At 37.9% G+C, this 25718-nt stretch overlaps 1 protein-coding gene across 2 annotated transcripts in view; it reads right to left on the reverse strand.

Annotated features, from left to right (window-relative positions):
* The window catches only part of LOC129726540 (uncharacterized protein DDB_G0283357), a 40463-nt gene that overhangs the window by 12481 nt on the left and 2264 nt on the right, over nt 1-25718 (reverse strand). The window contains exon 1 of one of the 2 annotated variants that reach the window (XM_055683375.1): nt 21618-21754. The exons of the other annotated variant lie outside the window; for it this stretch is intronic. The gene's annotated coding sequence lies outside the window, so the exon portion shown is untranslated. Of the gene's footprint in view, nt 1-21617; nt 21755-25718 lie in introns of those variants that run through there. 2 annotated transcript variants of the gene reach the window in all.

Genomic DNA, 25718 nt, shown 5'->3' on the forward strand with positions numbered 1-25718 from the left:
AAATGGTCGACCACACAACAGGCGATGTGCAAGCAAACGAGCGGAATACCGTATGACCACTCATCTGGCGGGAAAATTAAAACAATATCTATCTATATACCTAGGACTATAACTTTTATTTCCCACCGCAGGTCAGCATCAGCAGTTTCTGCACAACTAAGATTTTGCACAAAGAGCAGCTCATTAGAAGCGAGAGCAACACGGCTGAAAACCATAGCCACTTGTTTCCCTTGCAGAACAAACGCCCTTGAACTTTTTTTTTTGCTGCGTTAAAATATTTGCGTCTTATATTATAGTTTCTTGCAAAATGCGTGGACCAAATATGTGATTTATTATAAATATTATAAAACAGACGGATGGCCTGCGCAGAGCGTGCTTGTCAAATTACTTAATACAGATATTCCGGGACGTTTCAGGTTGACTAGGTTTGGTTTATTTTTAGACTGTGTTGCTCCGTTGCACCTCGGCCCCGATGATGTTGAAAACCGTTGTGGAAAAGTGCAAACAAAATCAGCTGTTGAAGGTGTACCTGCATAGAGGTTTTTGCTTCCGTTTGAACGAGATTTGGAACACTGTTACCACAGATAACAGACATCCAAGCTAGTTTCGCTTCATGTGAAAAACGATTCAACGGTTTTTTAGCATGTCGCAATACGCAGTATGGTGGCGCTTAGAACACTTAGTAGTCAACGATTTAATAAAATTGATAGTTTTACAGCTTTTATCGATATTCTCGCAATAAGAAGGGTTGCGGTTTTTAATGTAGAAATTTCGAGCAGTCGTAATTTGTACACAATCGACAATTTTATTCCTTCCCAGCTTATATTTACGATAAATATGTTTATTTTAATGTTGATTTGAAAAAAAAAACACCCACCTCACAAAATCAGTGTTATATCATTGCAAAAACAGCGACTCTATAATCTGTGATAATGTTCATGCGTCTGGCAGCTTTGACTGTAATCCAGCGCTGCCATCACTAAACTGGTTAGAGTCGCAAGTTGCAGAAAGATGTCGTTAGCATTCCAAACGAGTAAAAGTTTGAAATCTTATACACGATTTCTGGAGTTTTTTGTTCTAGCTTGGATGTCTGTTATCTGTGCTGTTACTGTTTATCGATATGATGACTGGCAACAAGGCCAACTGAGTGTTATGCGCGTTCTACCTCAACGTAAAATTTTAGTGATAAAGGCAGTTTCCCGCGGAATACAAATGAAGTAATTGGTGAAATCGCGAAGTTCCGGTTCCTCTGATATCTAGAAAATTGAAGAAGAGCATCAACGGACCGCTCTGGGCAGGATAGGTATCGGTATATTTTTCCGAAGTGTTTTGTTTTTGAGGAGCACTTGAACCAGCTACAAAACTCATCCCGTTTGCCGTTCGGAACGAATAAGCTGCCATGGAAAACGTGGGCAGATTCGAATCTGTACACTAATAGCGAAGAATTTCTTTAAGAAGACGTTGGTAAGATCGTTCTGAACTGTAACTGTATCATCAAGTAATATTAAATACGAGCCACTAATGTAAATTAGTCTGGAAGTGTGAATACAATGTTATGTCCAATAGATATAATAACGTATTCATGCGGGGCTTAGTGTTTACGAAGACGATCTCGAAATGTACGTGTATTACCAGGCATTCTTGAAATGGGTCGTTGGATGAACACTAGAGCTGTCACCTTTCATCTCCAGGGCTAAAAATATTTGCATCTTTGTATTATGTAAAATATAAAAAAATCAATAAAAAATAAATCAGCTTTGATTAGAAATAGATGCAGATAGATTTTTTCCATAAAAGCACTGCCGGCCAGTGGGAGATGAATTGTAAAAACACACACACACACACACACACACACACACACACACACACACTGTTACTGTTTATCGATATGTAGCGTTCGTATTGAGCTTATGGTAGTAACAGTAGTTTTATGTACGTTGAATTACCGACCACTCGAATTATAGAAAATCATGAAATACTCAGTTTTCTATGCCTCATACTGCTATCAGTTATTACTCATTTGAAAACACTCCGTAAATATAGGTGCTGTGTTGGCTGTAGCTGAAAATTCAAGGACGATCAGTATCTCCCTCTACAGCTGAATCGAAAACTGTCGCTTCTTCTAATAACCGCATTCAACTTCGAACGACTGGAACGCGCTTGTAAGCTTCCATTCCGGAAAAAATGTGATAGCAATGTGTACAACACAACGAAACATTTTCACGTAAAAACATCGTAACACACGCATCGTCAATCATCACGTACAAGTTCAGTTTCATTTGAAACCCGCTATGACTAAAGTTTGCCATTAGATATGAAGTGCAGCTCTGATTCCAGCCGCCTTTCACTTTTGTTGAAGCATGTTTTCCTATCAACAAGCGTTTTGCTAGTGTACTGACCATTCGGTGCAATACCACTATACTATTCGTCAGACGTTGCATCGGATACACTGAACTCGGATAATATGGCGAACGAAGCCATTCGCACACAATAATCGGTGGTAAAAGAGTAAAAATCTAAAAGTTCAACCGATCGTGTGAATCTGTGTCTTATAACCTTGTATATTTAAATTAGTGGGTCCTGTATTTTGATTCATCGTATTTTCCCTACACAGCAGCATTTATTGATACGATTATGTCCACACAAGGGATGATAAGAATGATAAGAAGGTAGTCAGTTCAGATTAAAAAAACTTATTGGTGTATTACTATCGATTCGAAATGTTTCAAGGTTGCTTCTTTACGAGAAGAGTGATCTATGTTCCCTCCTACGTAATGATGGCTCGTGTTGCCGTATTTTTCTTCTTTTGTATGGCTTACTGAAGAGGTGCAAAACCACCACGAACCAGTATAACCAGCGAATTACGTATCAACATTGTTCAATCAACAATCAAATAATTAAATCAAGCATTCATTTGACACGGTTCTCACTGGATTGCTTATCGTGTAAAAAATAGACAATTGAAGAATGGAGTGAACTAGAGACATTTATTTTGTCTGACTATCTTTTGATCATTTTGAAACAGGTTAGAATCGACTACCGTAGAAGAAGTTGACATCCGGATCCGGGTCTTTATTGATTTTTTTCAATTCTTCGAAGAGGTTTGCTCAGTGTAACAATTGTTTGGTTTCTTTTTATGATGTCTCAATGTATTTCTAAAGAGAACTAGTCATTTCAATGAATTTCTACATCTTGATGATAAAGAACGTCATCTTGATTTTTTTAAGCGTCGGAATCAAACAGCAAACAAAAGTTCACATCAATGGATAACGTAATTCTGATTCCCTTACAAAAAAAAATTGAACAGCACAGCCTCCACGACACGAGTTCTGAATAAGAACGGAAATGGTGCTCTAGATGAAACAACGTGCCGTGATTAGTTACGTCACCGCAAAGACGGTAATTTCGGTAATTGGACGAATTGCTCTGTGAGCATCTATGCCATACGCAGGAAAAGATTACTTGCGTTTGCGTATTGGGAATTACACACCAAGCCATTTCCAAGCGATTGCCAAGGGACGTTGAGAGTCGTTTTTTTCCCCTGTGAACAACTGCTCCAGCGGCGAAAAGGAAGGGTTTTCTTCATCGCATCGTAACGAGTAATGAAAAATGGAAACCATCACTGGAGAACGGCATCGACTTTAAATAATGCAGTTCAGCCGAGCACTGCACGAAGATCGACCACAATACGAACAGAGGCATGACAAAATGATTCTACTGCATGAAAGCAGGGACCAAGTTGTCGCTTGTGATGGGAAGAACTTTGAAAAATTGATAGGTTACTTTTTTTTCAAAAAAAGTTTGCATTTTTATTAAAAAAACTAAAAAAACTTATTTGCCCTCCTAATGCATTGTTTAGACTGCTAAGCGTTTTCAAAGTGCATGGCTTTTTTTACGTATTAAATGATTTCAAAAATCAATAATAGTGAAACAAAGATTGAAGAGTTTGGTAGGTAATTTCAGCCTGATGAGTCTAGTTCGTCTACATACATGGTATTCAATGCTCAGCGTGCATCCGATTTGTCATTTTTCAGCGTTGCACTGTATTACGCATATTTGTCGAATTCAAACAATAAACTGCACTGATCCTATAATAACTTTGGGTGGAATTTCTAATGTTTGCCGACATGACATACAGTCCAAGATACCTTATTTCTTGAGCTTTCGTAGTTGCTCCTACGTGCTAGCGAAGTTGCACAAAGAACCACATATAGATGAGTATTTGGGATTAATTTACCTTCGTCGATGTAAAACAATTCATTTGCTTCTTTTGTAAAATTCGATAACGGCGTTGGCTACGTCCTTACTGTTTTCCTGTTTTCGCAGATTTTCCGTCGGTTTAGTTCCGCCACTGTTGTTGTGCGGCTAGGATTAAATCTAGATCAGTTGGGTTGGTTGTGAGTGGATCACGCCACCCCCACAACTAACGACACCTATGTCGGCGTTGAGATTCAAACCCAGGCCATCAGCGAAGTTGGCGAAGATGATACCAAATTCGCTAAACCCTCCGCCACGTCCTTACGGTTGTTTAGAGAAAGACGGAAAAAGTGTTACAATTGTTGTTGCCAGAGACCGAGTTTACTTCTCTATCTCTAACGACTGTGATTAAAAGGAAAGTCTTTTGTGGTGAGTGACGGATTTACTTTTACACTTCCCATCACGCTTAACTCTACTGCTTTCCTTAACCGAGCGCCTCGTTAGGTACTTCTGCCAGGTATCGACAATATGCCTGGGAAGGTGTAATCATCCAACTTTATTCGAGCCTGATTTTTTTTTTAATTTAGCTTGAGATGAGGGTCAATGTGGGGGAGATAGCGGAGAGCCTGAGAATAAATCGATGCGTAATAATGCGTAAAAGTCTCTCTGAAACCGAATGGTCTGATTCTACTAAAACACAAAATCATGATTATTGTTTTGTCAAAGTGTACTCTGTAACCTCGCAAGCTTCCTCACAAAGTGCAAAACACGATATATTTCTTCAAATAAAATAATCTCTAAATAAAAGTGTTATAACACTTCTACACACTTATTTAAGATTCATGTTAGTAAATAATCAACTTATCAGCATAGTTCAGCATAATTTCTGAGCTCGGCCAAGTTAAGTGTTGCAGAAAATAAGTAAGCAACATGAGAATGAGCCAAAAATAGAATTTTCATTGTCATAATCAAATTTTGAAAAAAAAAATACAGAAACAACCAGTAACAGTGAGAGTAAATGTCGAATTCAATGATTTATTCACCAATGAAAAAATGAAAAATTCAGTAAAAAGTGTTAGTGAAAACTAAGAAAACTGTAAGTCGAAATATGCGAGGATTGCGTTTTCAGGTTTCATACAAGATAGTTTCAAGTATTTACTATATTCGTAAAATTTTCATAAAAATGCTGAAACGGAGTGACTGTTGGTTTTTTTTTTTGAAGAAAATCACAAACAAACGAACTTTTATGGTTATGTTTGAGAATATGGCCTTGAACTATATAATACAGTGTACCACCGTGCGAACTCACCCGTCAAGCAGCTGTCTTTGGTTCGATTACGACACATTTTTCTAGTTTATTTGTAAACTACGAAACCAGGGTTTAACTGTGCTGGAAAAATTGCATTAGATTTAAAAAGAGAAAAGCGAGATGGCTTCCATGGGGTTCGGAGGTGTTGAGGTGTCGTACACAAATTACGTAACGTTAGAAATCTAGATTTCAGAACCCCTCCCCCCCTTATGTAACGATAGGTAACGTTCGACATGATTCCCCCCCCCCCCTAAAATTACGTAACGCTGATAGGACTGACCCACCACCAGAATTTTCAATTTCGAGCAAACATTACAGTTACGTAACTGCCTCTACTTCCCCTCCCCCCTCCCTCCTACGTAACGACAAGTAACGGAGACTCAACCCCCTCCCCCCCTTCATGCGTTACGTAATTTGTGTACGACGCCTAAGAGTTCTCCGTTTCTAGCATGGATTCTTCTAGGTTGAAGAATGAAGCTTCCATCCCCGTGCATCATAATCAGTAGTAGTCACCTTTTACCAGGAGTCACCTTTTCTTGCTAAACATGGAGTTCTTTATTTCCCGGCTGATTAGCATGGCATATACGTTTCCGTTCTGGCATCAGTCTTACGTTTCGGTCCTCTTCCCGGTCGGCAGACTACGCTACCGAGCGTCTGATGCTTAGAATGACCAGTTGGACCGCACCACGGCTTATCCCATAAATCTCAGTATTGTTTCGTTGGGACTTCTTACGCTGGAAGTCACGCACAATCAGATTTCGAATCTGTGTTGCGATTTATTTTCCATCCTATTTTCGGAAGCTTCCTCAGCGTCAAAAACACGTCACTAAGCACGAAGAGTAGACTAATCAGCTATGAAAATTATGTTTGTGTCAGATATGAATAACCAGTTCATGGATGAAGAAAACACGGTAAAACAAATGTGAACCAGTAAGTATCGCTAGTATATTAAAAATGCCTATACAAACCATTAGAAACGCTATAAAACGATATGACGAGCTGAAAAATTCAGAGGACCGTTAAGGAAGAGGCAGAAAAAGAACCGCTGAGAACCGGAAAAATATTCGTCACCAGATTAACCTTGCTTCTAGAAGGTCAATTTGAAAAATGGCAAAATCATTAAAAATTGACCTGAAATCTACACGAAATATTCTTCACAAGGATTTAGGATTATGTTGTTACAAATTTCCAAAAAAATCATTACCCAAATGACAGGATGAAAGAAAATCGGCACCGAAAATCGAAGATTCTGTTGAAAGAATTTATCGATGGACGCCATCGCACAATTTTATTCACCGGTGAGAAAATTTTCCCTGTGGAGCAATTTCATATTCACCAGAACAACCGTCAACTTTTGCCTAAAGGCTTTTTTCTAAACGTATGAACGTAGATCGATCACATCATCCAGTTTCGGTGATGGTTTGGGCGGGAATTACGGCTACCGGTAAAACCCCCTTAATATTCATTGAAAAGGGTGTAAAAAGCAATCAATTTGTTTACCTACTTTTCCCGAGATATTCAACTAAAGATGATTGGCCTTCAAACTCTCCTGATTTAAATCCAATGGACTATTCCGTTTGGTCTATTCTTGAATCCAGAGCCTGTACTAAACCTCACAAATCATTGGATCATTAGAAAGCTAGTCTAACCAAAGCCTGGGATGCCATGCCGTGATGTAAATAATACAAACCATGCTAATGTATCTACATTTTGTATAAATATGTTGTTGTTTAATATGGAAAGAATAAAGTTATGACTAAAACATTGAACACGGATAATTTTTCCTCACCCTGTATATGTTTGCTTTGAGGAGTCTTTCGTGCAAAGTGATGGGAAATACGGAGCATGGCTTGGTGACATTCTAGCCAGCAAAGTAGAAGTGGAATAATTTCCAAATTTTCCAGTTGCAATTATTTAGGGAGCATTATCCACCAAAGGAAACACAATTTTGCCATTTATTGACAGGGGCGTAAAAATCAACAAAGTTGACTCTCACAGCACGTCACCAAGGGCTATCTGCTATCCAGTTTCATGCAATTACGAAGTTACCAACAAAATTCAGTGCTGGTGTATAAGGCATTGATTGTTTAGAAGTGGGAAAAGAAAAATTTGCTGTGTTTCATCAGTCTTGGGACGAAATCGCGGGTGCGGCTTGTGATAATTTCGCAAAGCGTCTGTGGGCTGTGATGACACACGAAAGTGAAAGATTTGAGTTGAAATTATTGCACTGTAACTTTACTATTTTGTCATAATGGAAAAAAAACAAAAACAAAATTTTGTACTGTTTCAACTTTAGAGTATAGAGAAAGTGCTAGTGCAGAAAGTGACGCCCTGTACTAACCAAAAATGTTACATCGTTATCATGCAACACTAATTCTTTCTTGTCAGTCTTATCTTAAACACGACCACCGAAGTTATTTTCATCATTGTTTCTTTAAAGCTTTATGAGACTTTTTTCAGGAAGCACAAATTTTCGCGCAAACTACAAATATTGATGCAACTAGACAAACACATAACCAAGTTACAAAGTTACATTTAACCATAAACTAGTTAGATATGTTGAGGGATAGGTTAATGTAAACAAATACCGAGAAAGTTCTTTGCATTTGTACTTCAAGCCATTAATTTCTAAGAACCTCAAATCATGCCTACCGTAGCTGATTCAATCGCTCTAGCATCAAGAAGCATACAATTTTGGTAGTCAAAAGCCGTTTCTATTCATTCAAAACAAACGAATTCAGTGATTTTGTTTCACATTTGACATTCGACATAAACCATACCAAGCTGCATCTGACTGCACACAGATGGAATGCTCATCATCGGCCACAATGGTGCAGCAGCTCTCGCAACGTAAATTCCTTCGTTCCACGGTGTTCTGTTGGTTGTGAAGGAACTTGCTGACTTTAAAACTGGATATTAAAGTTTGAGACCATCGCAGCCAGGCACAGAGCGGGCAGCACGGGAGAAAAAAAGAAAAAATCGTCCAAACTGGTTCCTCTGAACTCTGCACGATTCATACAATGAAACATGAGAAACATACTCGGTCATAAAAATGGTGCCTATGTGTACAATCGGTGCGGATGAAACCTGAAGAAAGGTAATCCGATTATTAAAAGTATTGGTGTTGGGTGTTTGTGTGATCTGGCTTTTAAACCCGTTCTCTTTTTAGCGATTTCTTATGAATGTGGTACCTTGGGACCCTTTCCACTATTCGTGCAAGGCTCTGCTCCCCACTTTGAACAGGGAGGGCTATCTTGCGAACAAGAATTGGGGTTTTGTTTTTCGATCTACGGTAAATCAGCTGATCGATGCAATACTATCGTACAGAAATTTTATACCGTAAACATGTATGTTAACATGTCCGGATATCAAGACTGTAGGAAGAAACCAAATTTGTTCACTTCACTTTGCGTCAGATGTCTTCAATTTGAACAGACAGTATATGGACAAAAAAAAAACCACAGGTTAATAAACTTTCTCAGCGATCGCCACACTTTGGCGTGTACGTCTTCAAGGTGTCCGACCGTATTTCCATCTACACAATCCATCCATCATTACACGCATCGTGTTTTTCACCTACATGAACCACGCAAAAAGCCAGCATTGCCTTCTAGCAATGTTTCTACTTTAACGTCTGCCTGCATTATTGACCAGCACATAGCAAAAACAAATCATGTTTGTGTGTTAGCTAATGTCACCAATGCGTATGTAGCGCACTTTATTTTCCCTCTTTGTTTGTACCCGTAATGTGACGCATAACAAAGGGGAGTTTGCACCTGAGCGATGATGTACCGTATGAAGTGCTGTAATTCACGGGACAGCATTCAAATATGGCCGCTCAATTTAATGCAATCGTGGTTAACGTGAAAACTATATAGAATAATATAGTTTTCGTGCTAATAGTGATGGGAAATATCGCCCAAAACAAACATCAATAGCAATCGATAATTCCGGTGCTTTTATCGATATTATTGATAAGTATCGATAATTTGACAGCTAACGTTTGCGGTAAAAAATTTTTTTTTTCAGATGGTGAGAAAAAAACTATTTCAGATTGTGATGAAAAAAAAAACTATGACAGATAATTGAGTTGGATAAATTTCCCATGGAAGGTTACCATGTTAGCTTCCTCGTAAAAAAGTATTACGTCCTTGCGTGCAGCCTTTTAGCAGTTAATCGGAACATTCGCCAATGCGGACGAAAACATGCGTGTAGCCATGTTTTTAAGCTCTTTCTTCGTTTTTTTTTATTGATTCTTCCTCCGTTTTCGCGACAAAATTGTTGGAAGCAGGTGGGGGACATTGAGCGGATTCGCCGACTTCGGTACCACATCGATATTCAGCCGCTCCATCTCCTCCAACGATCGCTTCGAGTAGTTGGCCGACGTCAAATCTGGCCAGAACACCGTGTCTTCGCGCTTATGGTATTTCTTGATGAACGACGCAACTTCTGTCAGGCACTTCGTACTTTAAATTTCCCCGTTCACGGCCAGCCCGGAGCGAAAGAAGAGCAACTTTGACATCCCTTTCTCGCTGATTGTCAGCCACAGCCGCATCTTCTTGGGGAACTTGGTCTGTGAAATAAACTTTACCTCGGTGCTCACTTCCTTCGTGGGGGAGGTAAAATACAAAGAGCCCTGCTAGTCATTGCTATCCAGGGTAAGATAGGTCTAGTCGTCCAATACCACTGCCACGTCGCGATTCGCCGGGAAAATCGACTTGACCATCTTATTCAACCGCTGTCGCTGCGTCATTGCCTGCAGCTCCAAGACCAGTGGACGGGACTGCCGCTTCCTGCATGTATGTCCATGTTCTCCTGATACTTTTTCACTGTTTTAGAGCATGCACCAACCTCTCGGCCAAGTGCACGCAGCGATTAAGCCACTTTTCCCTCGGTCTTCCTCTTCAGCATCCTTTGAAGCTTCTTGTCGCTCAGGGTCGTTGGCCGTTCGGAACCGGGCTTTCTTTCGATGCTCTGATCGTTGTCCAATAGAGTCAAGATGTTGTAGATGCCAGAACCGGCATACCCGGCGTCCACAAAGTGCCGCACGATGTTCGTTTTCGACGCGGCAGAGTACCGTTCTTTGAACACGCACACTTCTGAACGGAGTAGTTTCACTTTTTTCGCCCTCACAGTTAGAGTTTGACTGATAGAGCTGTCAATTTTTTTTTGCTAACTCATGGGTTACAATGATTGATGATGCATGAGTAGTTTCGTCAGTGCGATTAAAGGTAAACCCATGAAAAATCGGCAATTTTTGTCCATTTTTTTACCGCAAATGTTATTTGACAAATGGATACGTTTGCGTTGCGTTGACGTCAATGTGACAGTAAATGTATGGGCTAACTGTCAAATTGCCGCAAACGCAGCTGCAACGTATCCATTGTGTTAAGGCCTCAAATGACAAATCTTACGACACTGCGAATGAAAATTCAAACAACCGGACGAGTTAAACAGTTTGTTTTGGAAAGTCTTCGGGTTTTACGCCGGGAGTGCTTTCTACGGAGTAGTTTCAATCCGAAGTTCATTTTGAAGGTTGTATAATAAGGGAAATAATTGAAGCAGGCAAAATTCTGTCAATTTTTAAATGGCCAAAACTTCACGAAAAATGAATCAATTCTGACAAAACAGGTTTAATTTTACTGGAAAACTGTCCTAGTTTCCTAACATTTCTTGAAAACTGGACGTGACCAAGGGTCACTGGAAATGTTTCGGATTTCCGGAGTGTGTGCCAAAGTGTACATTTTTGCAACGCGTAGAACTTTTTCTGACATTCTGTTTCACTTAGGTTTATATGTTGTCAATAAATCAAAATTTATTTCGGGTTCATTGGTAGCCAAAGATTGAAAATTCGCCAAGGAATCAACGAGGTATGAATTTATTAAGTATGGGTGTTGACTTTGGCGGTTTTTTCCCTGTTGGGTACTAATTTTCTTTGAGCTTGCAGCACTCTAGCAGAATTCAATCGAACATTGTGAGTGTGTAAGTCTTATTAAACCAAGGAACCATTCAAATATTACATAACGCGGAATTTGGCAATTTTCAATACCCACCCACCCCCATGTAACGCAATTTTACATGTTTGCCACATGCAATATAACGCTCCGCTGAATACCCCCCCACCTTCTAGAGCGTTATGTATTATTTGAATGATCCCCAAGCTACTTTGCAAACTTGCGTTTGAAAATTTATCTGGATTAACATTTGAAAAGGTCAGATTATTTTCACGCGGATTTTCTCTAAAAGGTTATTTATGCAGATTTTAAAATTAACGTGGTTTTCTACGCGAATTTTTGAATTAAAGCGGTTTTTCAAGCGGATTTCTGAATTAACATGGTTTTTTCACGAGGCATGAATCCCCCGCACAAGAAAACCTAACTGTATTTGAACCTTTTTCTTATGAATCAATATATCTTAGTAAAAATTATCTGAACTTTCCTCAAAAAATATAAAAAAAATGAATTTAAGATCCTACTCTGAAAAAAATATAATTTTAAAAACAAAAAATGATTTTAGAAATTATCGGTGATCTCTGATTTTTTTTAAAATGAAAAATTTTAGATAGACAGTTTAGTTGCCTAAAACGTTCTATGCGTTGCAAAAATCACACTCTTGAAATCCGAAACATTTTAGGTGTAGGTTGGTCACACCAAGTACCCAAGTAATACTAATATAATACTGTTTTCCAGTTCAATGAAACCGGTTATCAAAATTGATTCATTTTTCGTAAAGTTCTGGTCATTTAAAATTCGAGAGAATTTAATTTATCTCAATTATTTTGTCTACCCCTTGTATAAATCAGGATACTTTCTTGGCGCAACAATTTCGTTGATTTGGATTTTTTTTGGAACTAAAAATTGTTTGTTGGGTAACAGATACTTTAAACTTAAACAGTTCCAAGTTAAACTAAACAATTAGCAGAGAATTACCAATCGACTGCCGCTATGCATGTCTATCATATTATGAGAGTTGGCAAGCCAAAGAAAATGCATTTCATTACAATTTCGTATCATTGCTTTCTATGAGATGGTGCAAAAAGTTTGGATTTTTTTTAAAGTTCTCCAGTACTAAGCTGTCGAATTCATCTGTTCTTAGGAAACTAAAAACTATAAACACCTTTTTAGTTACCATTATTTCTCAGAAACTCAGTGACACCCGGGGCGAACCTTTACACCACCCCCAACAATGCTAAATCTTGTCGAATAGCAGCAGCCAACAAATACCTAGCGGCAAACGTAACTCCTGGGGTAGAGTAGGTGAGGTCTTCTTCTTTTGGGTCTCCTCCAGTAACCAGCCGCACTGACTTGGGCTCACCCTTATAATATCGATAATTATCGTTGACGTCAGAAAATTAACGATAATATCGAAGTCCAGCATTTATCGATATTATCGATAAGTATCGATAAGTTTCCCATCACTAGTGCTAACCATGATTGATGTTGAGAATAAATTCAATTGCAAATTTATTTGGTTTTACTTAAGATGTTTCTCTTTGAAATATTACCCAAGGTTAGAGAAATATTATCTAGCTTAATCGGTACTTCCCCAGTCATGTTCCAAAAATAAGTGCAACGCTTTGCTACGCCTTACTTTTTGCGTAGCAAAATACAAACATTGTGCTTGAGTCGCTAAAATGTGATAACGACGTCAGCATAAGCTGGAATAATTCCTTCTATAGGTTATACATGCAGTTAGATGATAATACCCGCTTTCTGTACGTGTTTCGATTATGGCCCAAAAAAAATGAGATTGAACACTTGTTTGAAAAACTGGTTGCGACAACAGAACGACGCAAATGCTCAAGTTGCTGATGACGCCGTAACCACATTTATCTGTCCAAAATGTCAATAAACACTGCCGCTTCGATAGTGATACTCATGATTTACTAATATTTTTATATTATAATTGAAAGCAGGAGAATAACAGGAGTTTCAAGATATTTCTGTTAATGGAAAGTTAATAGTACCTTCAAGTACCTATAAAAACAATCCTTTTTAATTGTTTGAACTACATCGATTGATAACGAATTGATAATATCGATGATAACGAAATGCCACGTTCGCCCTTGTACGTTACTTTGAAAACTCTGTTATCACCGAGCCACATATCACCAAGTGATAAGATTGGAAACATTAAAAAGGTTTCCCCACGAACTGTAAACAATGATATCGTATAACAGTACATCTACCAATAAAACAAATTGTTTAAAGAAACTAAGTAGTTACTAAAAGAGTACTCTTGGAACCTGACCTTCGTGCTTATTGGGCACAGCCACCCACTACAAAAATGTAGGTATAATTTCGATAAATATAAAATTTAATTAAACGTCTCAACAAGCTTAATGCGCCTGCTAGTGTCATACGTAAACAAATATATAGGAGAAAATAACAACAGGGATACTGACAGTACGAGAAGCTTCAGTTATCCCCTTCCAACGTACAATACAGCAGATCGTTACGTGGAGATTACAATATAAATGTATAATTGATAGGTAAATCAATATTGTTGACACAGCTGATTACAATGACACAAAAATAGAAACTATTATAAACACACCCCAAAGAAAGGCTTGTGAAAGTGATAACATGTTTATTTCTATTTTTATTAGCTCTGCTCAAGTCATCGAAGATAATAAATATAAAAGAAGTCAAAACTTAGTCTTGCAAATTAGGCGTTGTATAAAGGGTGTTTCACTTCAAATCTGCACACACTGATATTGCATTAACTTTTGATAAATTGGGTAAAATTAAATGATATTTTGCGTACAAATAGTTTGATATGTATTTTTGAAATGCTATTATTCGATTTATCAGGTGCGCTAGTTTTAAAAATGTCGTCGAAAGAGCACTTCGCGATAAAGTTTTGCACGAGTACTTCAGCATCTGTTGCACCGCCATCAGGAAAAAGCTAGGAATCGCGAATTCTGCGGTGCCCGGTATAATAAAACGTTTCAGAGAACGTCTGACTGTGGATCGGAAGCCTACATCTGGACGAAAAACACTCAACTTGACGAAAACGATCACAAACGGGTGGTTACTGTCTTCAAACGCAAACCAAACGCCTGGGTCCGAGATGTGGCGAAAAAGTTGCACTTTAATGAGTCTTTCGTGGAGAAGACCAAAACATGAGCCGGACTACATTCGTTTAAGGTCCAGATGTCCTCAAACCAAGAAGAAAAGCAAAATACGACCGCGAAAAATCGTGCGCGGAAGCTGTATGATCAAAAGTTGACCAAGCCACACTGTTGCCTGATGGATGATGAGACGTATATCAAGGCAGACTTTAAGCAGATTCCTGGAAACCTGTACGTGACGGCCAAGGATAAGTTTGATGTTCTTGAGGAGCTCAGGATTAGAAAGAAACTTCTTTCTAATTTGGCAAGCTTTCTGCACGTGCGGAAAGCGGAGCACTCCGTTCGTCATCGGTAGCACTATGAATGGTCAAGTGTATGTGAAAGAGTGCCTCCAGAAGCGACTCCTTCCTTTCCTCAAGGCTCATGATGGTCCGACGCTTTTGGCTGGATTTGGCATCCTGCCACTACTCCAAGGAGGTGGTAGCGTGGTACAAGGCGAGCGGAGTCGATTTTGTGCCGAAAGAGCTAAACCCCTTAAACACTCTGAAACTGCGCCCGATCGAGAAGTACTGGGCAATTATGAAGGGACACCTTCTAAAACGACCTAAAGTTGTGAAGAATGTCGAAGGAATGAAGAGGCATGGGTTAATACACTGATTCTGTAGTCGTGCAGAATCTTTTGGTTGGGGTTAAAGCTAAGGTTCGAGCATTCGGTTAAACAGGTGAAATAAAATAAATGAAGGATACCAGAACAAGCTCCTATTGATTTTTTATATTCTCTGAAGATTTTGTGGCAATTGGATAAAAACGCGAGTTTCGAGATCGAATTTTATCTGTGCAGATTTTAAGTGGAAACACCCTTCACTGCCATAAATGTTAAAGTTCAATCAAAAAGAGTTAGTTTGCAGTTCAGAACAATGAAACAACATTCAATTTATATACAGTTAGGGTGGTGAAAAATTTATATACAGTCAGGGATGACCCCAAAAGTATTCATTAATTTTATTTTTCGGATTTGTGTGTTTTTGTTTCTATGTTTTTGCTAGAATAACTTTTTTGCCCACAGAACTTACTTTGGTTTGTTTAGAAAAGTTTAAGGCATTTATACATTTCTATCGAAATTACTCAAAAATAACCTTTTGTTTTTCAAATATTTTTTTTTCCAGTTTGTTAATTTCAAATTTGATTTTGTTAGTATTTTTCTATAAAAGATCCGATACTTTTCCAAAAGTCATTCTTCAAAAAGGCAGGCTCTGTCGTCTTCTACACAGATGGCTCAAAAAATAAACAATTCAACCGGAGCAGGTGTAAATAGTTTAGAAATAAGTATTTCGATACCGATGGGTCGTCAACCTACAGTGTTCCAGATCGAAATATTTGCAATGTATGAATGTGCCCAAGCCTTTTTGATTAGGAAATATAGGATAGCCAAGCAACAGAAAGCCTTCACATGTACCTTCAAGCTAGTATGGGAGTACATCCTTTCACTGAGACAATTGGCAGAGAGGAACCAAGTCGCGTTATACTGGGTTTCTGGTCAGTGCGGAGTGGAAGGTAATGAATAAGCCGATACGTTAACCAGACAGGGGTGATGTACCGATTTTATAGGCCCGTTTGTTCTGTGGGTTGTCATCAAGCGCCCTTAAAGCAGAATTGGAAACCTGGGAACATCGGACAATACAAGAGAACTGGATATGCTCAGTAGGGCTACGCCAGTCGAAGAGCAAACAAAAACGAACTATGGACAATTACAGGACATTGTCCGAGTAAGCATCACTTGAATACTCTGCCAATGTAGTACACTAATACAGCGCAGAATAAGAGCTTTTGGAGAAGAAACTATGAAGCCGTTCGAGGTATGGTCTGCAAATCTCAATGAGGTGACACATTTCATACGAAATTCAGTGTCGAAATGCAAGAAATGGTACAACATGACAACTACGATCACTTCCATCAACAGTGATGTCTGCCACGAGTACCTAGACTAAAGAATATGTATACCGAAAAGATCAAAATAATGGTGGCAGTGGTCCAAACCTTACAAAAAAAGTCATCCTTCGACAACTTTTCTCATTTTCTTATCATTGCCCTCTTTAAATGATAGTTCAGATAAATTTTCCAAAAATAATATGCAAATATTTAGGGTTGTAAGGCCTACATACCCACAAAATTTTGTTGAATTCTGAGAGGGTTCTGCCACCATCCAGATGACTAGTTGGCGTGAAATCCTATAAACGTAATATTTGTTTAAGAATGGAAATTTTTGGCCCTTTGAGCAATATTTGAATTTACAGGCTTGTAACTCTTGTTAACGTCACCCAGATGATCCAAAACAATACAGCCGCAAGCCGTCGGAAGGGCCGGCCACTTCGGGGAATTAGTACATTCGGGAGTAAATGTTTTGAAAAATGGTATTCGGCGAATCGGTACATTCGGGGTAACATCTTTCGGAAAAACAGTTTTTGGGATAACGGTTTTCAGGGAAATGTTATACGATCTGAAAATAAGCTTTGAAATCCCATTGAAAAAAGTATTCGATCGGCAATGAAACTTAACAGTAGATAAAACATATCAGTCTCTTAGGCTTAAAAATAAAATAGTTCTAGCGCTAATAGCCGTTTACAAAAAAGAAACGCTTCTCGGTTGAAATATTTTCCTTGATTATTTCAGCCAGTTTCCTTGATATTGCCAGATTTCCCAGAAGATAAAAAAATTTCTTTGTCATAGCCCGATGTTTCAGATTTGACCAGGTTATCGCCACTCTGAACAGTGAACCATTAATAAAAACAATAATTAACAATTTTTTGTTAAGCAGAAAAATAATTATATTTTTTTAAACATGCGTCGAAAACGCGTTCTAACCTAACCTAACCTGATCATGAGACATATCTCTATGCATAGTTTTTGAACGAAACATATATTGAATACGTTGATCTGTTTATGTGTAATATGTTTTTTTCACTATAGGTATGAATTTATCACTGTGATTTTGCTCCGATGTTTACTGTATGCCGAACTTCTACTACACTGGTCGGCAAAAGCGAAAAAAGAGTTACCCTAGAGCTCAAACAAGTTGCCCTAAAAGAGATTACAGCTTTTCAACCATTCCTGTGAATGTTGGTACCTCCTGTAAATGCCGAAATGCGTCAAAAGGCTACAGAGTAATTGCTCGCCGGATTCGTCGCTTCTACGTTTGCTTACGAGAAAACTCTAGGGGATCTCGTAACCTCAAGGTTACAGTCCGCCTTGACAAGCAAATGGTCATTAGTACGAATCTTAGTAGAATCAGATTGTTCGGTGTCAGAGGGATTGTTATGCATGGGTTTATTCTCAGGCTCCTTCCCATCCCCTTACTTAACCCTTTCATCACGCTAAATTCCAGAAAAAATAATCGAACAGAGTTGTAATTGTCGATACTCTGCAGAGTAACTAAACGAGGCTCGACAAGGAAGAGCAGTAGAGTCTATTAAAACAAGCGTGTAGAGGGAAAGGTAAAAGTATAAAAATCCGCCACTCACCACGATGATAAAAAGTACCTTCCTTTCCCGTTATAGTTATTAGAGATGCAGAGGTAAACTCGGTCTCTTGCAACAACGGTTGTAACACTTTCTTCTTTCCTTCTCTAATGACCGTAAGGACGTGGCCGCCGCCATAATCTTCCATTTTTTCCAGTTTGAGCTCTAGGGCAAAGCCTGTGTATACCAGTGTTTCTAGCAATACCACTATTGCAGGTACAGTGACCGGCACAAAAAAATATAATTTTTTTTAAACCCACTCGCTCTTTTTTTTAACTTACTATGGTTTAAATTTATGGAACAGAAAAGTTTACCTCCAAACTTAATTTTTCTTTAGACATATCACTGATTTTTATTCAAAAATATTTAAAAAACATATGTTCACTTTTGTGTTTGTTTTTAAAGTATGACAAAAAAAATCCAATTCATTTTTTTAAACAAAACAATAGTTCAAACGAATCAAAACAAACTACTAGTAGTTAATATGACCTCTTTTGGCCTCAATCACCAATTGAAGACGCTTTGTCATGCTTTCAACGAGGTTCCAGAGATGCTGTGGGTCCAAATCGTCCCAAGCCTTTTTTAGGGCTGCAAGATATGTTTTTTGTTTGTTACCCCTGTTTTATCCACCTTGTTGTCGAGTATGGCCCAGAGATTTTCAATTGGATTCAAATCGGAGCTGTGGGGTGGCCATTCTATTGATTTGATTCGGGTTGACCGGAAGAATGCACGTGTTTCCTTCGTTGTGTGTTTTGGGTCGTTGTCTTGCTGAAATGTATAACTTTTCTCCAGTCCCATTTTAAGCATCGACTCCTCCAAATTCTCACACAAAACGTCGATGTACACTTCTGCCGTCATTATACCTTTGCTTTCGCACAAATTTTCTACACCAAACCACGAGAAACAGCCCCAAACCACAATGTTCCCACCGCCGTGCTTCATTGTTGGCTGAAGATGTCTATCCTGGAGCCCCTCATCGCTTTTCCGCCAAAATCTTAGTCGCCGTTTCTTATTAAAGAGCTCAAATTTTGACTCATCTGACCAGATGACATGCTTACAGAACTCCACGGGCTTGTTGATGTGGTTTTTGGCAAAGAGGAGGCGTTTATTTTTGTTCACTTTGCTAAGCATCGGTCTCTTTTAGCAAAATAGCTCTTTAAATCCTTTTCTGCTATGCGTCGTCGAATGGTACGGTCAGAGATCGTCAAATCCAACCGTTCCTTAATGGCTCGCACGGTTGTGCGTGGATCTTTCTTGATCTGCCGAATGATTAAGTCATCGGTTCGCGCACTGCTTTTGCGTTTTGCCCCTCTTCCCGGTCAATCAGCAACACTACCGAGCTCTTTATGTTTCCCTATGATCTTTTGCACTACTCCACGGCTCACTCCAAATATTTCCGCTATTTTCCGTTGAGATTCGCCACGCTTAGCATCTCGCACAATAAGGTTTCGGACCTGCATGAAAATTTTTCCTCCTGTCATTTCTCACACTTTATAATCAGCTCTAATCAACACTTGAAGTTGTCTTACGCGCTCTACTTTAAATGTTTTCGATAAACAAAAACATTGAATTGTCAACTCCGGGGGGTTAACCAACGTGAAATACGCGGAAAAAAATATTATTGTGGTGGATCTTTTTTTCTGTCATACTTAAAAAACTAGCCAATAAGTAAACACATTATTCAAATGTTTTTTAAATGAAAATCAATAATATTTCTCCAGCAAAATAAAGTTAGGCGATCAACTGTTATGTTCCAAAAATTGAAATAAAAGTGTGTTAGAAAAACACAAGTTTTTTTCGAAAAAAATTTTCCTACTGGGGGTGGATCTTTTTTTGTGCCGGTCACTGTAAGTGATTGATATACTTATTATTCAGCCGTGCTTGTGTGTATGTGTTTTTAACCTTCCTAACTGCTCTACTACACCATTGTTCCACCTGCCAAATTTATCCAATTATGATTCCCTAAAGAAGTTTCAATTATGTATTCTTCTAGTTAGTTTTGGTATAAGAAATCACGGTATTATAAAGTTTACGTGAAGTAAGGGTAAGTAGAGAGTAGAGAGAATAAAACCATATTTAAAGAGACATTTTGACATCGAATAACCCACGATCATTCACTTGTCAAAGCGGACCATGCAGCTCTCTCATGTATGTATAAAACATGTTCCTATGAATAATAATAGTTCAATGGTTCAATAATATAAATTCAACATTGAATTATCCAAGATTATAGTCAAAACACATACTTTTAACATATATGCACAAACAGTTTCAACTTTGTGTTTATGTATCACAGATTTCAAAAAGATTATTAACTAGTTAATAGTATTTTCCAATAATTACTGAGAGCGTAATAGCGAAATGGCCTAATCTAAAATTGCATTTTTGAAGTTAGAGTATAACATTTGTAACACATAACGTGGTCCAAGTTTTACAAATAAAACACATATGGCGAGATGGGCCGAAATCGGCCTTAGCCTCAGCCTGACAGTTGTGGCTTACTGCGGGCAAAAACAAAGAAAAAAACACATAGTGTATTGTTTTGAGAGATTATTTGAACACTCTGCAGTAAATTGTGTGTTTTGTATATAAATCACTATCCAATAAGCCAGAATAACTAATAATTAATATCGTAAATTGACTTGTGCATGTAATCGTATATCAGGGTAATATATATGATTCATGCTATGCTATTGAAGTTTACTCTTATATTTAACACAGTACCCGGTATAGATGACTGTGACTCACTGTTATACATTCGCCTCCTTTTTTGACAAAAAAAAAAGAATATTTTAACCTAAGCTACTGCATTGCACAAACTATTGTAAAGCGTCTTCGAAGTGTCCAGAAATCAATTCACATAACGAAGTTTCGAATTCGATAACACGCCAAATCCCCATTTATAACCCCACTGCAAACCTAACAAGGCATCGCTTGTTTATTGACTCAAATGTGCGAAAAATAAAACAGTTATCACTTTCGCACATGTACATTGACAAACCTGAACACACACACCCGAGCGCAAGTTATGCCATCAGCTGCGCGGAGGTTGAACGTTTCACGGGAAAGAAAATTGACAGATTTCAACAGCGGTTGTACTGCTCATTTTTTCGCGACTGCTTGTTCTTCTCCTTCTTCCGCTTAGTTGTTATACACACATCACAATGGAAAAAAAAGTGAGAAAACCTCCATCAATGGTAGTCTGTGGTTTAGGCCGTTCGAAAAGCCAATCTTCTCTTGTTAATCTACACCTGTGTTTCGTTGTTCACTAGTAAACTTAGCATTTTTTTTTTCAGATAAATAGGATGCAATTTCTATTTTCCGATTTTGTATGAACTGAGGCTTTCTGGTTTATCGCCTAATTTTGGTTAAAACCCAATTGAAATGGAACCACTGTAGAAATTTGAGATTGGCACTCTTTTACGCAACACTCGAATTCAATATTTTAGGTTCATCTCATACATTAGGTTCATAAAACTGTAATTGTAATCAAAAATCATATACGTTTGCTTGAAGGGTTTACCTAAAGATTAAAATTTTCCACTAAGCAACCAATTTTACACTGAGACGAAAAACGATCGTAAATCGCTATGCATACCGACTATACTCGAAAGCTCCCAAAGACTGAACATTTTTACGTGAATCAATTCATGCAACCGTACACCGAACTAGCGTTGCCAGTTAGTTTGGCAGCAGCCGTTATGAACGTTTTAGTTGAGGAATAGCTGCATTCTGAACAAACCGATTGATATTTCTAATTTGTGCTTTTCTATCCAAAAATGAGATAAAAAAATAGAATTAAACAATAATAGTAAATTAATCGAGATAGAAATTCGATAATGTATGTAAGGATATAATTTATGTGCAAGTGGTATAGTACACACTAGTGCATATTTTTTTTGTGAATATAAAACTTATCAAAACTAACCTACAGTAAAAGTATAACAAAATACTAACTCTCTTATAAACAAGTTTAGAGTAACCTTTATTTGTTAGAATACAATTTAACATTTGGCAACTGCACACAGCCCGACAATAGTGTAGCACTTGGCTACCACCAACACTAGCGTTACCATAACGCGACTGTCTCGCTCTGCGGTCGATTATTGTCATTTGTACAGGGCGACGATTGTTGTAATCATATCCGTACTGGGTGGTGGTGATGTACTCACACCTTGATTAGACTACACCGATTTCAATTCTGCCAGCAGTGCATCGGTATTTGTGTGTGTGATTGTACGTAGCATAAACGGGAGTAGAGAAAAAGTGGCAAAAGCACCAGTCGGTTCATTCAATCAAGTGTGAACTTGATTCAATGAAATACGCCAGATACAGTATAAATACGCAGTGAAAGAAAACGGGAGAAACATTAGACCGTTGCAACAAGTTGCGAGAGAAGAAAAACATGCAATGTTTTCTAACGTTAGTTAACTTTTAGCAAAAAAAAATGTTCTAAAGAGATGAATAATTATCATTTTATCTATATGACAGTTCGTATCCAATAAGGAGTTATGAACATATGCAAGATTGAAATATATCGAAATATTTTCTGGTTGCATGTTGAATAAAAACCTTTGAGAATATGTCTTATAAAATTTCTTAAGGACTCAATATCTGAGAACAAAACTATGGCAATTTATTTACCACTTGCTGTTTCATAGAAGCGGCAAAAAATATTAATTTAGAAGCTACAGTTTTGATATTTTCCCTTAAATTTGCTAGCTGGCCGCGTTTTAACTGGGCTCTCGCTAATTAGGACAATTTTCAGTCAAAAAAACAATTGACGTTAGAAATCGAAATGAACGGGGGGCATGTGAATAAGGAAATTGAAGGAAGATGCCGCTCCTTCATGGGTTCACGGTTAACCTTTCAATTTGGTCTTTTAGTTTGGGGATCCAGTAACAACATGAACAGTAACAACACCAATCGAACTTTGTGTACGGAAATCTTTCATGAAATTGTCGCGAAACAACGTTAGCTCGCTATTTATCAAAATCCCCCTCGAAGTTTGTTAACGTTTTAATTGACATCCCAATTAGCGTTAATTTAAGCGTTAAGTTAATTTCGATAACTGAGAAAAAGGGAACTACTTTTCGGGCAGTTAGCGAACAGTTTGAACTTTTGTAATATATCCTTGTTTACTATACGTGTCCTCTTGTAAATACGCAATAAGTGATCAGACACCTGCACCAACACGCTCCATGTAAACTAAGATATGACTTTTGGAACCAATCACCTTTCCGGGATTCAAAGACCAAATCTCTATAAGCTGTAAATAGCCACTGTCATCAAACCTTGATTTACGTTCAAATAATGCACCACAGCTCCACCATAGATGTTTCGATGTCTCGCCTTCCGTATAACAAAAGCGACATTTATCATCCTGAACCCGGCCAGCATTTTTTTAATAAAATCCTCTCGGACAGTGCCCCGTTACTAGGCCTACGTAAGTACCGTATTACTGGGGTGACTTTGATCACTTTTTTGATTGTATCTCAAATATTTTTAGAATATACTGAAAACAATATTCTTTGATATTTTTAAAATAAGTACTGGCATGCACTGAGAAAGATTCAGTCACTACTTCAAAAGTTTAGCAACAATTTTGCTGTTTTTAAATATGCTCTAAAAATTTTATACCAATCATCATTCCGGGGTGACTTTGATCACTTCATTGTTTTGATGAATTTGAAGTAACACTTTGCTACTTTCACTAAATCGAACAGCCTAAAACGACTTAAAAGAGTTTTTAAATACGGAAAGCATTTTGGGGGCCATTCACATTCTACGTGAACAGTTCATAATGGCGAATGTCCAAGTTTCATACAAAATTTTTAGAATATATATGAATGATTATCTACTGAGAGGGAAGGTATTCTAAAATCATCAAAAACTAGTCCACGAGGAATATGACTTATGCAATTGTCCAAATTTGCATGTTACTTCACGTCTTGGGTTTTTATTAAGAAGAAATATGTAATACGCTGTGGAGAATATTGGGACTCAACATTGCCTTCGAGGAAAAACTTGCAAAAATAACAATAAAATGTATTGTTATAACATTTGTTCATCTTATGAACTAATCTGGGAACAAAATAAGAAAACTTTACGTATTGCAACTTGTTGTTTTGAACCTGCTTGGACAGATTGTTTGTATGCAACAAAAATCGCTAAAAATACACTTTATTTTCAATTGATATTTAGCATGAAAAACACTTTTTAAATAGCAGGAAATGCATGAATAGTAGCAACGTTAACATATATCCACACAATCAGTGAAGGTTACGACAAATCCCAAGCACTACGAGCGCTTTTTTACAACATTTTCAAAAAAGAGGTACAGTGATCAAAGTCACCCCGGTGATCAAAGTCACCCCAGTTTACGGTACAAAGAGTCCTTTTGGAATGACTTTCATTTGTTGTTTAGTGACTCAGATTGGGCATACTTTTTGACATCTGACAAATTGGACATCACCTTTCGTTTTTCCCAACGTTTCAGTTCCATTTTTACTGCAGTTCGATGAACCGCAAAAAAGTTCTGGGGCAATAATCTGTGGTTAGATCCTTGTTTTGCAAGCTCATCTGCCGTTTCATTCCACAATGTGTTGGCCAAAACACCACGAATGACCACGGGGGGGTACGGGGGGTATAAAAAGTGATCAAAATATGACCACGTGGTTTAGGAACGGCCCGCAGTTTATATCTTGCTGGAATGAGCAACATACAGATCAGAAGAAAGCTTTCGCATCTGAATTTGAACAGATTATAGGACCGTCAAACGATTCGAGGAAACTGGAAATGTTGTATCAAAGCAGAAAACGGGTAAAAAACGGAGTGTGCGAATGTGCGGTGACCAAAGCGGTTAAAGAACGTATCTGGCGAAATCCAGCCCGATCGGCAAGAGAAATGACTTGTGGAATGAACATGACACATAATCAAAAATGACGTTGGATACGGAGCTTTCAAGAAACAAAAGATTCACGGATTATCTCGCAGAAAGATTACCAACAGAGTTGGCAGATCTGCTACTTAAAACGCACACTGCTCACAACATATTTTTTTTTTTTTTAAATATAAAAGTTGCTCACTGATGATCGTGTGTTGCATGTTTTCGTGATACAGGTCGGACTCGATTATCCGGAACATCAAAAAATTTTCATTTCGGATAATCGAATCACAGAAAAAACATTCAAATTTGCTATTAACGAACATAAAATAAATATTTCCTTTATCTATTTTACTTGTATGATGCAGTGGCGTAACAGGAAATTATTTTTGAGGCGAAAAGGGGTAAAATCTTGAGAAGCAAAACAAATAAATTTGACATTGATTATTTTCACTCAATTCGAACATGTCCCAAACATGCTGGAAGTGACATAAATGGTCACAAATATGCCAGGAGAGATGGAATAAAAATGAAAACGAATATCAAAAAAAAAAATTTTTTCGGATAATCGAGTCCGGCTTGTATTCCATAAAAGATAACAGAGGAGTGAATCGATTCCAGAATGCTTCAGTTGTGAAGATTTGGGGAGCAATATACAACAGAAAAAAATTACCCCTGCTATTCATCAACATGGGTGTTAAAATTAATGATGAATACGATCTACAACACGTCATTAAT

This window comes from Wyeomyia smithii, chromosome 3 (assembly GCF_029784165.1).
Source record: "Wyeomyia smithii strain HCP4-BCI-WySm-NY-G18 chromosome 3, ASM2978416v1, whole genome shotgun sequence".
NCBI classification, from domain to species: Eukaryota; Metazoa; Arthropoda; class Insecta; order Diptera; family Culicidae; genus Wyeomyia; species Wyeomyia smithii.